This window comes from Talpa europaea, assembly GCF_964194135.1.
Source record: "Talpa europaea genome assembly, chromosome: 8".
NCBI lineage: Eukaryota > Metazoa > Chordata > Mammalia > Eulipotyphla > Talpidae > Talpa > Talpa europaea.
The window spans coordinates 27672743-27688761 of NC_140075.1; positions in this window are offsets into that span (position 1 = coordinate 27672743).

The window sequence follows — 16019 nt, forward strand, 5'->3', positions numbered from 1 at the left end:
CATTGTTCCTAGTTAGATCACTAATAATTTTGATCAGGGAGAAAGGAGTGATCTAGAAGACATTCATGGAGTAAGTGTTATGAGATCAGACTAAAATTTGCCTAAAGACATAGATTACTTTATTCAGAGATACATATATGTCATGTGGGAAAATGTATATGCTTTCCCAAAAGAATCCATCATATTTGGGGGCCCAGATTAGTATTGTTTTTCTATTTATGGCTGATTTGTGGCTTTATTCCTACACATAAACTCAATCCAGCTTGTATCTTGTCCCAATTCTAATGAAAATTGCTAACCTCCAAAGATCAAGATTTAAGATCAAGTTAGTGACAACATATATTACGTCATCATTCCCAACTCCAAACCTCTTGGCCAATCATTCTCTAAATCAAGTTACAAAATGAGATCCTGAGAATCTGCACACTAAAGTACTGGATCTCTTTCTGTAACCCTGGAGCCTCTATCCAGATCTCCTGTAGATGAGATCCTGCCAGGCTTGATGATATAGCAAGGGGAACTCCTCTTGTTCTTTCCTACCTACTTTAAAATTCCCTCACATATCTAGCTGGGGAAATCAGAATCTGCTTCTACTTGATAATATTTCACTTTGTCTGAATTCCTTACTCTCAGTCCTAGAATTCACTTCCCATCTTTAAAACCCTAGGTTTTGAACAGAAACAATAATCTAGACTTCACCAAAAAATTGAAATTACAATGTGTCTCAAATAATTCATTCCTTACAATATAGAAGTACCAGATTCCTGAAACCTTTTGAGGACCCAAAGTTCAAGTTGATTGTATTAAATCAGTTCAGACAAGAAAACCACAACTTGTTCTTAATATTGAGCAGTTCATGAATGAGCTTCAAGGACTTTATAAGCTTTTTGCCATAGTATATCATGTGTGAAATCCTGTGTGTGTTTGTGTATGTGAGTGAGAGAGAGAGAGAGAGAGACAACATTTTTCCAAGGTGAGGGGCCATAGATTTCATCAACATTTCAGATGAGCCACAATCAGTGAGCCACAAAATGTTAAGATATATTGCCTGACCCATCAACCATATTCCCTCTAGATAGTGCCCTTAGCTGTATATCATTTCCTATATAGAAAGTTAAAATACTTGACAAGTATACATGTTTATTTTCTTTCTCTCTCTTAATTTATAATTTGTAATACTAAAAATACATTAAAATATTAACAGTCACCATTGCTGATAGTTTTGACACAATTTCCTAAATATGACATTGAAAAGCTCAAAAATTATTTCATTTTTGTAAATGTACTGTTAAAAGTCTAATGTTCTTAATTTGTAAACAGCAATAAGAAAAATATGAAGGTATTTTCACACATACACATAATAATGAATTAATGAATCAAGCTTTGAGAAAATTTTTAAATGGCCATGCTTTTCTATAATCTTAAGGTTTTATATTAGATTCCATTCTATACCTTGGGTCATGGTTATCATATAAGAACAGCAAGACAGGACTATCATCAGCAACATGGGCTAATCCTTGAAATTTTTACATGATGTATTTGGTATATTTGAATCCAAATGATAAAATGTCATTATATCACAGGTCTTCCTTACCATGTTGTCAGAAAATCCAGCTGTTCCTTCAAAAATAATTCATTCTACTATAGATAATGTCAGTATGTTAAACACACATGGAGGCACTATTTATTCTATTAAATTGGAAAGGTTATTGGTCATGCAAACCCAGTCAGATATCAACTTTATCTGACTTTGTCATCCCACTGGAGTTACCTGAATCACATTCAGTCAGAACAAATACAAGCTTTTTGACAGCAAAACTATTCCTTAACCAATACTGCATAATTGAGTCTTTTTCTACTAAGATTGACTGGGGCTAGGATATTAATTAAAAAATCTTCTGAGAGCTTGAAATCTCATGCTTGCATGCACTCTGGCTCTCTGGCTCTCTCTCTGTGTGTGTCTCTCTCCCCCCCCCACCTCCCTCCCTCCCTCTTTATTGCCCCAACCCCTCTTTCTCTTCCTTCCTTATTATGCTTTTATAACTGACTACAAAATAAGAACTTGCTGGTCTTGGACTTGGATTGTTTTCACTTGCCAGTTAGCCAACATAAACTCACATTATGGAACAGAATTGCCTAAAATTAAATTGTACTTTTTGATAATTTAGTCCCACCAAACAGGTTTCCAAAAGCTATTCAAGTTTTGAACATGCAGCTCAATAGTATGAGCCTGTAATCAAGTAAGGAGTTCCATCAAGTACACAGACGTATGTGCCCAACAATTTTGAATGCTCTGAATGTCTCTGTGCTAAAAATATGCTAGTTAGTGGAAGGGTGAAGGTGAGCACTAGTACCCTTGCCTTTTGCTAAATCATAATCCTCTCAGTTCACATCTCAGAAAAAAAGGAATTAGCAAAATCAGATCAAGATGCTTAACAAATAAATTTGTTTTCTGTTGTTGCTGTTACAAATTATCACAAACAGTGCTGCAATACAAATTTATTTTCTAGTGATTCCATGGGTCAAAAGTCCAAAATGAGTCTCATTGGGCTAAAATCTGTGTTGGTAGCGATGTGTTTCTTTCTAGTGATTCTAGGGGAGAATTCATTTTGTTAGGAGAGAACTTGTTTTCTTTTAGAGACCACTCACATTCCTCGGCTTGTGGCCCCTTCCTCTGCCTTCAAAGCCAGCAAAGGTGGCTCAAATTTTTCTCATATCAAATCACTATGGCCTTCTGTTCTGTTCCTCTCTCTTCTACTTTTAAGGGCTACTTTGAATACATTGGACCTACCTGGGAAGTCTGCCTCTTTTAAAGTCAACAGATTAATAACCTTAATTCTATTTGCAACCTTAATTCACCTTCACAATATAAAGTAATATATTCACAGACTGTGGAGATTAATACATGGACATCTTTGTGGGACATTATTTTGCCTACTGTACCTCCTGAGGCTTAGTCATACATTCTGACATATCTATTTGTTCTACAAGGAAAATAATTTTTGTTTGTTTGTTTAAAACACACTGCCTCAGAACAGATGTCATTTTCAAATTGATATTTTAATTTCTGGGTACTTTGGAATCAAAAGTAACTTTGGAGGAAGAAGAGAAACCAATCATTTAGGAGCAGAATATTTTTCCATAAAGCATAAGGAAGACTTGAAGAACATTTCCAAATATACAAGCTCCAAAAGCACGAGTTAATTTTTTGTGACCTACCATTGTTCTTAAACAAACCCACTGGTATTGTGAATACAAGGGAAGTTATGATTCTTATGTGTCATATCATATGAATATGGTAAATCTACATGGCAAGTAATGTACAGAACCAGACTGCAAGGTTTATTTCGTGTCTACTTTTCTTTTAAACATATTGGTGGTCTCTGTGAATATCACTTCAGACAGGGTCACTACTTACAGATGGTTCTAATTACAGGTAGTCATTCAAGAATTGAATCTTTGCTCCAATGAGGAAAATGGGTAAAGTGTGGTTAAGTCCCAACAAAAATTCCTACCAGATGGGAATGCAAACTACTTCAACCACAATGGAAATCTGTGTGTATCTTCCTCAAACTGCTAAAAATGGAGCTTCCATATGATCCAACAATTCCACTCCTAGGTATCTACCCAAAGGGCACAAAAACATTATTTCGAAAGGACACCTGCACCCCTACGTTTATTGCAGCACTATTTACAATAGGTAAGCTATGGAAACAACCCAAATGCCTCAATATAAATGACTGGATCAAGAAGATGTGGTACATATACGCAATGGAATATTACTCAGCAATCAAAAAGGATAAGCTCATGCCATTCTCAGCAACATGGATGGAACTGGAAGGGCTTATGCTCAGTGAAATAAGCCAGAAAGAAAAAGAAAATTACTGGATAGTTTCACTTACAGGAGGAATGTAGAGGATCCAAATAAGGGATCAGGGGGAAAAAGTTATTATAATAAAGTAAAAATCAAAATCAACAGCAACTATAAACCAGAGACATTCTGCAGGGGAAGAGAAGGGTGTAGGATCAAAATGGGTGGAAAGAGCACAAGGGACTATGGTGATGGTACACAGATGAATTGGTGGTGGGAATCTCACAGGGACTATAACTGAGATGAGAAAGCATACATTGTAAAAAAATGAAGAACAGTGTAAAAATATATTTAAAAATTAAATAAAATTATTAAAATATAAAAAACATCCTACCAGAGCAGAGACGGTATAAACAGAAGCTCTGTTCAGGAACGGCCTATTAAGGGAACACATTTTTCCTGCAAAATGTTTTCCCATTAAATAATAATCACAGATATGTTGGGGGTGGGGGGGATATTTGGCTCCTCAATGTAAGAAAAATGTATCCAACCAGTGAGCATGTCTTTTTTTAAATCACATATTTAAAGGGAAAATATATATCTTTCATAAAACATTAATACCAACACTCAAGCATTCACCACAACAGTTTGCTACACTAAAATCAAAATGCTAAAAGTAGAAAATATAGTCCTGAATCTTTGGCCACATTATCCACCTGCTTCATTTTTGTTTCCATTAAAGAAAAAGAATGCCCTAATGCTTGATCAATTCCTCAATTCTTCACAAACCACAGCCATCTCAACATTCTACCTTTGTTTCTGTGGTGATCATTTACAGGGTTTCTGTGGTTTTTTTGTTTTTTGTTTTTTTATTTTTTTTACTTTTTTTCCCCACTCACTAAGTTGTTATTGTTTTTTTTAAAAAAAAAAAAAACAAATTAATGCTTTTGGTTTTTTTAACAAATTTTTTTAAAGATTTATTTATGCATACAAGAACTAGGGCACAGGTCAGAGATGCGGGGGAGGGGGTGGTGAGAGGATGCAGGGGTGAGGGGTAGAGGTGGTGAGAGTGGGGAGCAGAACAGGCAGACTGATGAAATACAATGCTGAGGGGAGCAGCGGGTGAGACAGGAGAGGTCTGCTGCACCATGTCGGTTTCTCCCTGGCTGGCCAGGGATGGAACACATGCTACAGAGGCTGCAGACTGCTTCAGAGTGCAGTGCTTAATCCCTTTCACCACAGGGAGGCCCTCCTACTCACTAAGTTTAAAGGCCACTTTTCAGAACTCATTCTGTACAGTGAGTTTAACATGACTCATTTCTTAATACATCTAGTTAAACACACACACACAAGGATCTCCATATCCGTACATACACACATCCATACATAGTCACCCCCTTCAGGTTCTGCCTAGCTGGGAAAAATCCTGGAATGAAGACTAGAATTATGAAATAAGGAGGCAGTGAATCATTGATATTCAAAATGCTCTACCGACTGCGCTAATGTCTGAACTTCTTGCAGGGTTCTAAGGGGAAGACAACCGCAGGTTCTTTCTTCTTTTTTCAATAAATTTTTAACTCCAGATTGCTGGCATAGGCTTTATACATAGTTCCACAATACAATGGTTTGAACTTATAACTGTGATATTTTTAGACACAGCTGAATGTTTAGCTTTTTGTTGGCACTACCAATCCCCAGAAAATACAAAGAACCACTGCAGTAACAGCAGCCTGGAAGATTCTTAATGTGCATAATGACTTAAACATCAATACTCACCCCAAAGACTGATGGATTGTGCCCTGGTTGATTTTGCCATCCCCACAAACCTACTGGCTTGTTTTATTTCACTGAGATATTAGCTTACTGTGTCCTCATTTAGAATTTTGAACATATCCAAAGCATATGAGTTGAGTTAGGAAAGTGCCAATTGCCTGCCTGGGGCTGAAGCTTGTGTTTACAGAAGGGGCCTGGTCATCCAGACCACAGAGCAAAGGAAAGATACTCCCTAAATAATTCAAGTAACCCCAAATCCTAGTCATTCGCTTTTCATCCTTAAAGTAAGTAGTTCATTATAAGACTGATCAGAATTCATTTGGCGGTAACATTTCATTTTCCACGTTCCCTTCCTAATGTAAACATATTTGTACTAATGGACAGTAAATTAATAAGTTATTTTAATATGATTTTTTTCTTAAATTAAGCACATTCTCTAAAATAAGACTTTTTAATGACCGATAGTGAGTATTTTCAAAACAGCTTGTCATGGTTACATTTGAGATGTGACCCTGGAACATAGAGACGGTGATTGGTTTGCCTGGGAACTCATATCAAAAACTATCTTGATTAAGCTCAGAGAAAGGGAACTCTTTAATGGAAAGCGACATACTTCACCTGAGCTAAAGTGAATTGTATCTTTGGGTTACTTTGCTTGGAATAGAGAAGAGAGAATTGTTCCATGCACAAGAGTCTCCTTTTCTGACTCAGAGCCCTGCAGTTCTGCCATTTCTGAGGGGGAGCACCCAGACAGATTAGAGAGACAGCTGTCCTCAGATGCACAGAGAAGGATGCCCAGGGCAGTGCTGTGATAGCCCCACACACTAAGTGTGAGCACACACAGACCCAGCAAACAAAGCACGAGCCTTCCCAAGAAGGCTCTGGTTCAAATGACCTTGTGGAGAGCATAAACTCCAGTTACATCTTCAATCCATGTTGCATTATTCACAGCTTAAAACTCTATCTCTACCCTGCCCCCTTCCCTAAGAACTTAATTTGAAAGGAGAATTTCAATTTGGATTTTAATATTCCTTTCAGTGGACTTTTCCCTGATGGAATTTAAATGATTAAAAACAAACAGACCTGCAGTCATTAGCCCTCATGCTCTGAGAACATTTGTATTGTGCGTATGTTTATTTTTCTGAAATCAATGGAATAGACCTATCACATCCTGATTTTTTTCCCTTTGCCTGCAAAACACTAATATATGCTTTCCACATATGTTAGATACTGATTTTTGGCCTTGTCACTATTGGAACACTTCAGACCAACTAAACCAAACTGTTCTCAACAAGAAACACAGTAGAGGAATTTTTTTTCTTAGCTCTGCCTTTAGCACTTCCTTGACTAATTGATAAGAAATACTCTTAACCATAACTAGCTATGGGGAAAAAATATTGCAAATGAAATGTCCTATTACATCAAAAATTTATAGAGCTTTACCATCTTAGATATTAGGTTTTTCCTAGAGACTGATTTTATCCTGAATATCTGTAATATTAGTTTCTCCTTTCACTTAATTAAAATCTACTCATTCTTTTATAGTCCACAGGAAATTCCTATTCATTCTTTGCACACAATCAAATATAATTCTTGCCCTTCCCATCATCTCAAAAACAAAACAAAACAAAAAACCTCACATGCAAACCAATTTAATTGCAGCTCAGAGAATATGGAAAAACTTAAATCATATACATATAATGACAAGAAAACATTATAAATCTAAAGCAAATTAATAACAACAAAATGTCCTTCAGTACTAAGACATTTTGTTAAGTTGAGAGCATGTCAAAATATATGGTATGACTTAAAAGGAAATAAAATATCCTGATATATGGTGCACACATTTCTAAAACATATTTCTCAAGAGAATTCTTGAAAACTAATGTATAATTTTCCTGACAGTGCATTCTGGCCCAAGTTTCTTCACAAAAAGAATCCACCATAGTTTCAGAATGCAGTTTTCTTTACTTTTTTTTTTTTTACATTTTAAAAGTTGATCTTATTAGAATAAGGAAAGAAGAAAAAAAGAAGTTTGTTGCACAGACACAAGCTGGCAGAAAGGGAAAGTGTTCTTTACTTCTCGTCTAACCCCAGAAAACATAGAGCACTGATTAAATTGTTACCATGTCTGTTCACACTAAAGAAAAATCAGGAGAGTAACCCTTTGGACAAAGCAAAAAAAATAGGTAAAATCACAAGAAAATTCTTTGACTCAGGGGTCAGTCTTACAAAATGACATCTGAGTGAGTTTCTCTTTGTGCTTTTATAGGAAACCAAAGTCCTTCTAGAAGCACAGCCAAAAACAGCATCACAACTCCTTCTCATAGATTTTCTTCAAGAGGCTACTAAACAGCTAGATGCCCACCTAGCTCAGTGTTTCCCCAAACTGGTAACACATGGTATCATCTGAGAAGTTTTAAAAAACTGCACATGCCCTGGGAATTCCTCCTGCCCCCTCAGCAAAACTGGATGGAGACCCAGAGATGGGAATTTTTTTATGCTTCCCAAATAATCCTAATCAACCATGTTTGGAAACCATGAACAGTACTGAATAAGTGATACTACACTTATTGACAAACTAACCACATTCAGGTGGATACTAACAGATTTTGTCCACTCCTGCAGCCTCTCTTTTTTTTTTAAAGACTTATTTATTTATGCATACATGAGCTGGGGTACGGGCCAGACATGCAAGGGGTGAGAGGATTCACCAGAAACAGAGTGGGTAGCAGAACAGGCCGATCCACTGAAATACACTGCTGAGGGGAGCAGCGGGCGAGTCAGGAGAGATCTGCTGCACCATGTGGTAGCTCCCTGGCGGGGATCGAACTTGTGCTGCAGAGGCTGCGGACAGCTTCATAGGTTGTGTCTTCACCCCCTGTGCCACCAGGGAGGCCCCTCCTGCAACCTCTTTTTGACAATTATAGTTGATTAGTTTCCAATATATGTTAATGCCTTTATAAAAATGTGAGGAAAAAATATCAAATATTTCATTATGCGCTCTAGATTTCAAGGAAATGTCTACTTGTCTTTTCCAAAGAAATTTTTGAACTTTTAATCTTAATTTCAAATGTCTACTTTATAAAATTGAATTGTGTGGATCTGATCTCAGTGATATTACTATCCCCTACCAACCTACAGTCCTTCAGGTCCTCCAAGGTTTTCTTTGGAGTCTGACGCTTAATCCAAACTTGTTCTAGGATTATGAAAGACTGTGCAATGGTGAAAATAAATGATACTTTCCATGACATTTGGCATGAAGTCAAATCCAAAGTTTAAACAAAATAGTAAATAAAATACTAATAATCCAACAAAGTTCAATTGGTTCAGGCATCCAGCTGGGATAAGTCAAAAATGTTTGATTAAGGAATGAATCCTGGCCATTCTGTTCCACACCTCTTGTGTCACTCTTGGTAAGGTTCTGAATTTCTTTTAATTTTTATGTATCTCCATAATGGAAATAATGATGCCAGGGCCTCCCCGGTGGCGCAGCGGTTGAGCGCTGGGTTGCGAAGCTGCCCGCAGCCTCTGCGGCGCCGCTTCGATCCCCGGCTGCTCCCCGGCCACCGGAGGAGGGTCCCACATGGCGCGCAGACCTCTCCGGCCGCCCGCTGCTCCCCTCAGCAGTGTACTTTGGTCCTTCTGCCTGCTCTGCTCCCTGCTCTGGCTCTGGTGAATTCTCGCACCCTCCCGCGCTTCTGACTGTACCCAGTGCTTGTATAAATAAATAAATAAATAAATAAATCTTTAAAAAAAAAAAAAAAGAAATAATGATGCCAACCTTCCAAAATTGTTACGAAGACTAAATGGGATAATGTATGGAAACAACTATGCCTATAGTAAATGCTCAGAAATTATCAAGAGTCAAGCTTTGGTACGGAGAGGCCTGAGCTTTTTTTTCCAGCTCTATCACTTGTGGCACTGGAAAATTCCTTAACTGTTTTAAGTCCCAACTCTATCATCTATAAATCTATAATCAAGACATATTAAAGTATTGCCAACTCCCCTTCATGATTTCAATGAGCAATACATGTAGAATGTGTCTTGTATTCTTCCCTGATGCTGCCACATAACAGGTATTAAATGGCAGCTTTTTCCTCCTCAATTTACATTCTGAAGATTCGGGAAGAAGTTTGGGTTTTCAGAGATGGAGAGCATTTCAAGTCTCCTTTCACAGATAAAGACACGAAGGTTGAAGAGGTTAGATAACTTGCTTAAGGTCACACAGCTTGTTAGTGACTAATCCTTAGTCCAGTGTTGTCCTCACCATATGGAAATACTTCTCTCACCGCCCTCAACAGAGATGAAAGCTATTTGTGATGAACCGAAATCACTGAGAAAACCATTATTTAATTACCCTCATGGCTGTACGTTGAGTTTTGAATAGCAATTAAAATAAAAGCAACCAGATCACTGTTACAAAGTACCACTATGGTGTTTTGTTTTTTTTTTTTAAAGATTTATTTATTTATTTATACAAGCACTGGGTACAGTCAGAAGCAAGGGAGGGTGAGAGAATTCACCAGAATACCCAATCTATGGGTCTTCACAACTGATGAAGTTAAAAGTGACTAAATCTAGTTGAGAATCAGAAAGAGGTATTTTTGCGTTTTTCCCAAATGTGCATGAACCTGACTCTTTGGGATGCCCTGCTCATTCTGGGCTGCACATAAACGGAAAACAAATGCTCCTTGTCTACCAACAACTGAGAAATAAGTCCTCGGGGAGCCTAGTGAGCACTCTCAGAGCGGTGAATGACAGAGGTAGAGTTGGGAGCCACTGTCTATGCTCTGAGCCAGAAAAGGACAGAGTCCTTTTCCTATCTGGAGTCCCCTTGGACTTTTTCTTTCACTAACAGAGGATTGCAATCTAAGTGGTTTCTGGCCGCAGCAGAAAGCAGCAAAAGGCTGCATGGTTGATTTTTCTGAAATGAAAAGAGAGAGGTTTATGCTCTTTAAATTGCATGGTCCAGATGGTGTTTTCCATCCTTCATGCTCTTTCGGTTGTGGCCACGTCTTGCCGATGGCTTTGTGGCAAGACACACTCGCCAGTCAGCAATTTCACCACTGCTTGGGTCCAAATGAGCTATGGAGAAAGAAATTAGGGTGAGCGGAGAGGCCACAGCTGGGAGAGATCAGCCACACTCATCAGGACTCTCCCACACACATAAACAGAGCAGAGAGAGGGAAGGAGGCCGGAGAAAGAAAATACTGAGGTTTAGAGGATTGTACTTGGGGCCAGCAAAGTCTGCCTAACCACATGACATGCACCTACAGGTTATAACCCAACTGCTGAAAATCCCTGAGTGTCTCTGAAAAGGTGCCTATCAAGTTTCCCAGTTGAAACATTCAAATAATTTCTAATACCACAAAATACTTCTTTTGTGCACTTAAACTGCTCCTTAAATACCTAACTGAAAGGAGAGAATCACTTGGTAAGTTTACTGTCATGTAGGAAAGTGTCTCTGTTAATAATGGGCCATGTTAGCTGGGTTTTGAGTTCCTGCTGTGGTTTTAAAGCTCTTATCTTCACTAAAATTCCTAGTTGAAAAGTTCTAAGATTTAAAATTCACATGGATCACAATCCTACCCTGTTTATTAGAAGCATTAAAGAATATAACCTGTCTTTCACAGCATATTGTATTTGCACCTGAACTGTAAAAGGAAACTAATGCCTTTAGCAATGGATTATGGCTTTTTAAGTACCACTTTCCTTGCATAATACTGCAATAAAAAAAAAAAGAAAACATCCAAATGAGTTATCAGTATTTTTTTTTCTACAAACTGAAGGAAATTTTTTTTAAACTCCATAGCTGTGGTTTCATTCAGCCACCTGCTATTGAAATACTCTTGCTTTTTCTTTCTTTTTCCAAAAGCAAAGGGTCATGCTTCCACTGCTTTCACTTTCCTCTGCATCAAGAAAATGCCTGCCAACTCAGACTCTGCCTAAAATGAACAAAACTGTGCAAATACAAGACATTTCACCACAATTCTACCAGCTCATGAGGATTTTATGATGTGCAACGTCATCAGGTCCTCCCCAAGAAAGAACTTACAATGTAAATGGTAGCCTATAGCAACAGCAAAGGCAAGTTTTGCAAAGTTAAGCTCTGAGCAGTGTTCAGTGACAGTTTCAGAATACTGGTCTCAAAAATACTGGGCATGGCTGCTAGAACTCAGTTCGTTATGGTATTTGCTTTTTAATTTTTTAAATGATTTTTAAAAAAGAAATCCACACTTATGTGCTCTTGGTTAGACCATGTTGATTCTTTTGAAGACCAAAAACCTCTGACAGGTTTAAAGGTGCTCCGGTAATCCCATGTCTAGAAGTTAATTCTAAAACCGAAATTCAAGCAAAGACTTCTGCCTATTCTTACTGTAATGTTGACACATAAGAAACAGAATCAGTGTTCTAAAGCAGAAAAAGAATGAAATCAATTATGGAGTAGGATGGTTTAAAGAGTATTAATATTGGAAAATACTATGAGACATGTTACATTTTTCAAATGATGCAAACTACAAATGTAATGCTAATGTTTAAATAAGTGTGTGTTCATTTATATCATTTATATGTACATACTGATTTATGTCTATCCATATAGAAATAAAATTGAAGAATGGAAGAAAAAAAATTATTTGTTTTCTACTTCAACATTTCCTGTCATATCCAAATTTTTCTACAATGAACACAGACTGATACTAAAATTTGAAAATTTGTAAATATAAAAAAATCATTAAAAATTTCAAATCTGGATATCCTGAAGAATTTTAACATCACTTGGAACCCAAAGAAATCCCTGTTGTAGATTCTCATTAAAAAGTTACTATATTTTTCAGATGAGACCTAGATATCTTAATTGATTTCTCTGAGGATAATTAAAGATTCTACCTATTTTGAAATTTACTTATTATACAAAAACCTGAACGTGCTACTTCACCTCTATTCACGCACCATCACCTTGCAGGTTTCTTCTGATTAGCCAAGACAAGCTCTAAGAATTGAGATGAATAATAAACCCCCCAAAAATGATAGCATGAGAATTGGGTGGGCCCCAGGGGTCATCCATTCTAGAGTCTCCATGAATGTGCATGGACATGGCCAGTCCAGCAGTGGTTCAGAGCAGCTCTCAGAGGCACAAGGACACAGAGCTTGCAAGGCTGATTCTATTAAATATGTGCCATTTCCACATATTTTATATCAGGGATTTTAGTTTAGATTCCTCAAAATTAACCCAGGATTTGTATTCATTTGGATTCATTTAAGAGATGAACCCAAGAAGTACGGTAAAGAAAATGGAGGAGAGAAATGGAGAAGGAAACTCAAAGGTTGGATAGTGAGCAACATTCACTGTGCACAGCTTTGGCTCCATTCAGCTGAAGACTGTCTGCAAGGCTGAGGAACAAGCCTTAAAACTGTCTCAGTGCAGGTGAGTAATCTGGACTATATCCAGCAATTCTGTCCCACTCTGACTAAAGGTCCATCCTGAAGGGTTAACTCACTAGTAGGCACTCACTGCCCAGTCAGACTAAGCATCCTTCTAGAAACTGTCCAGGGTTGAGAGATATAGGTAGCCTCCAAAGAGCATGTGAGAGTTCACTTAAAATCATGGAGTCATGGAGAGAAGATAAGCTTAGGGTGACCGGAGGGTGAGTCATGATTCTTTCACTGACAAGATGTTGAGCAGGTTATAAAATCTATGGGAAACTCGACTTTCTCATTGAAAAAGGTAACAACTGTAGATGCTTACCATGGATGGTTTCATTTAGTACTCATTGCCTTCCGACCACCTTAGAATATCAAGCAATTTTCTATTGTGATAGGTGACTAGGCAGGGCTGCTAAATCATCTTTCTACCATTCACATAAAACACAAAATGTGAATCTCAACCAATGCTCTAACATTTTCCATTTAGAGTATTCCAACACTGAGCACTCACTCTATTTTCTTTTATGATAATGTGGTAGACTTCTGTACCATACAGCAATATTTTATATTCTAGTGCATTATAATGAAGTAATTGAATGAAGATATATGAATATTATAAATTAAATTTTATAATACTTAATATCACACTATTGAGTGCTCAATATATGCTAAGCAATCTTTATAGCAGACTTCACATGCACTATTTCAACAAAGTTCAATAATCATATTCGTTAAGTACATTACTAAATTTAGTTTTTTAATATTTAAAGGGCAGGTTATTTAGGGAAGGGATAAAACTAAGTTTATTTTAGAACATAAGTTTATAATAGAAATGTAAAACAGTTAAGTCTCTTACCTGTGATTGTATAATTAGAATGCAACACAACCTGAGCCACAACATAGATCTGTATCACTCCAGAGATAATTCTCTTAACAAATGCTTTTTACTCTCTTCCACTGTATAGGCAGTGGAACGCACATGTACAAGTGATGTCTACCAACCATGTAATCACTGGTAGGCTAGAACAGCATTCTAATCATCAATAGTGATGTAGTAGAAATGAACATTCTGCCTTAACGGATCACTATTGCATACTCCTCCTTTTGTTATAAGCTTGGTATTTCCAATCTATTGTTGGATTTTGGAACTAAATAGATATGGGTTCAAATTCTAGTAGCATTTCATACAAGTATGACTTTTCATGTATGTATGTTCTATTTGCTTTGACACATGGCTAAGTCACTTCCATGAGACTTAGTTCCCAGCAGTTTCTAATTTGCTGAGCTGGCAAAATATCACAATTAAAAATGTATTTCAGTTACTTGAGATATAATATGTGAACACAAAAGCCTAAGTAGAAGTTACTACTTCCCAAATGGCAACAATGATTCCACATCTAGCAATAGACTAGAATGCTCTGAAATATGGATTGTTTTTTTTAAATGTTCTATTGCTCAAGTATAGAAAATGAAACCACTATGTTATACTTGTCTGTGGTTGTATTTGTCATGGCTAAAATGTTATGCTATATTTTTTATAATAAGTAAGTAAAGTTGGTTGGTTCTATAGCTTTGAAAAAAACATAGATAGATGATGGCTGGATAGAGATAGATATGAAGATATGGAGAAGGAAAATAGTGACATACTGTTATGTAATATCCATACATATGTCTATGTTTTAATCTAAATAAAAGAACTCACTCCTGCTTTACATAGATTAAAGAACACATGCAAATTTTATGATTCTAACAATATAATAAATCTGTTAACTCATCGAGGGTCATGGATGATGTGATAGTAGCAAAGAGTTAAGAGTCAGAAATAAAATTAAGAAATGAAAATCTACTCTGCAAATCCTGTGATTGCCCATCAGTGAAGTCATTTTGGAAAAATAGCCTGTGGGTGAAACTGTAAACACCATATGTTTTTGAGTATTGAAGTGCTGTCTAAGAAAATTACTGAAAAATAAAAAAAAACTTTAATCCCAGAATTATTTTGAATTGGCAAATATAACCCTTTTCCTTTAACACTTTGCTGACTCTGCAAATAATTACTTCTACTACCTGAAATGAAGTCTACAAAGAAGTAAATGTCTTTATTGAATTTAACAAATTCCATAGTTACTCGAAAAGAAGAACTTTCAGTGGGGGGAAGTATTATTTAATCCACAACTGTGTTTTTTGGTAGATCTGTTACTAATACACTCTGACATTTGTGTGTCAGATTTATCATATATACCCAGGCAAAGTGGTGCTGTTTGTAGTGCTCCTAACTGATTTTGGTAACTAAAACTAATTCATTTTTAGATTCATGTTTAGATCATAGATTCACAACTGATTAGTTACCAAAAGGGATTAGGGAGGCTTAGATATTATAAAATAAAAATCACTGCACTTCCATAAGTTGGTCATGTTTTAGTTTTTTGGGTTTCCTTGATGATTCTTAAAAAGAAATATAGACAATATGATGGGTAAGTATCAACTTCAGGGTTCATTTTGTAGCACTGGTATTAAGCCATAGTACAAAGTTTTAATAACAAATCTAAAGGCAATAGAAAGGAGATGATTGGCATGATCCATACGAGTATTTGATTAGATAGGTATAATATTTGTTATAAAGTATATCCTAATACTACATCTGAGAAAGCACCAGAAGAAATAATATAGAAACCAAAAGGCGTTTTCACAGTGTTAGTATATACATCAGTGAACCATCACATGACTAGGGAGTTGTATAAATTCTCATGCATCCATCTGAGCAAACTTATCAGTCTTAATGCTTTCGGTTGTTGAAAACAGATTTATGAAACTTATTGAGCAGCTTATCGAGCATATAAAATTGCTCGACAAAAAGTGACTTACCATTAGTTAACATAGATTCACAAGAACAGTCATTTCCTGCGAATGCCTGTTAAGTAGACAACTACAGCTCCAGCAAAGGGAATTGCTGTGTGGTTTGGGCAAGACCTTCAAACACTCTGTCCTGCAGTAACTTCATTCAGAAGAC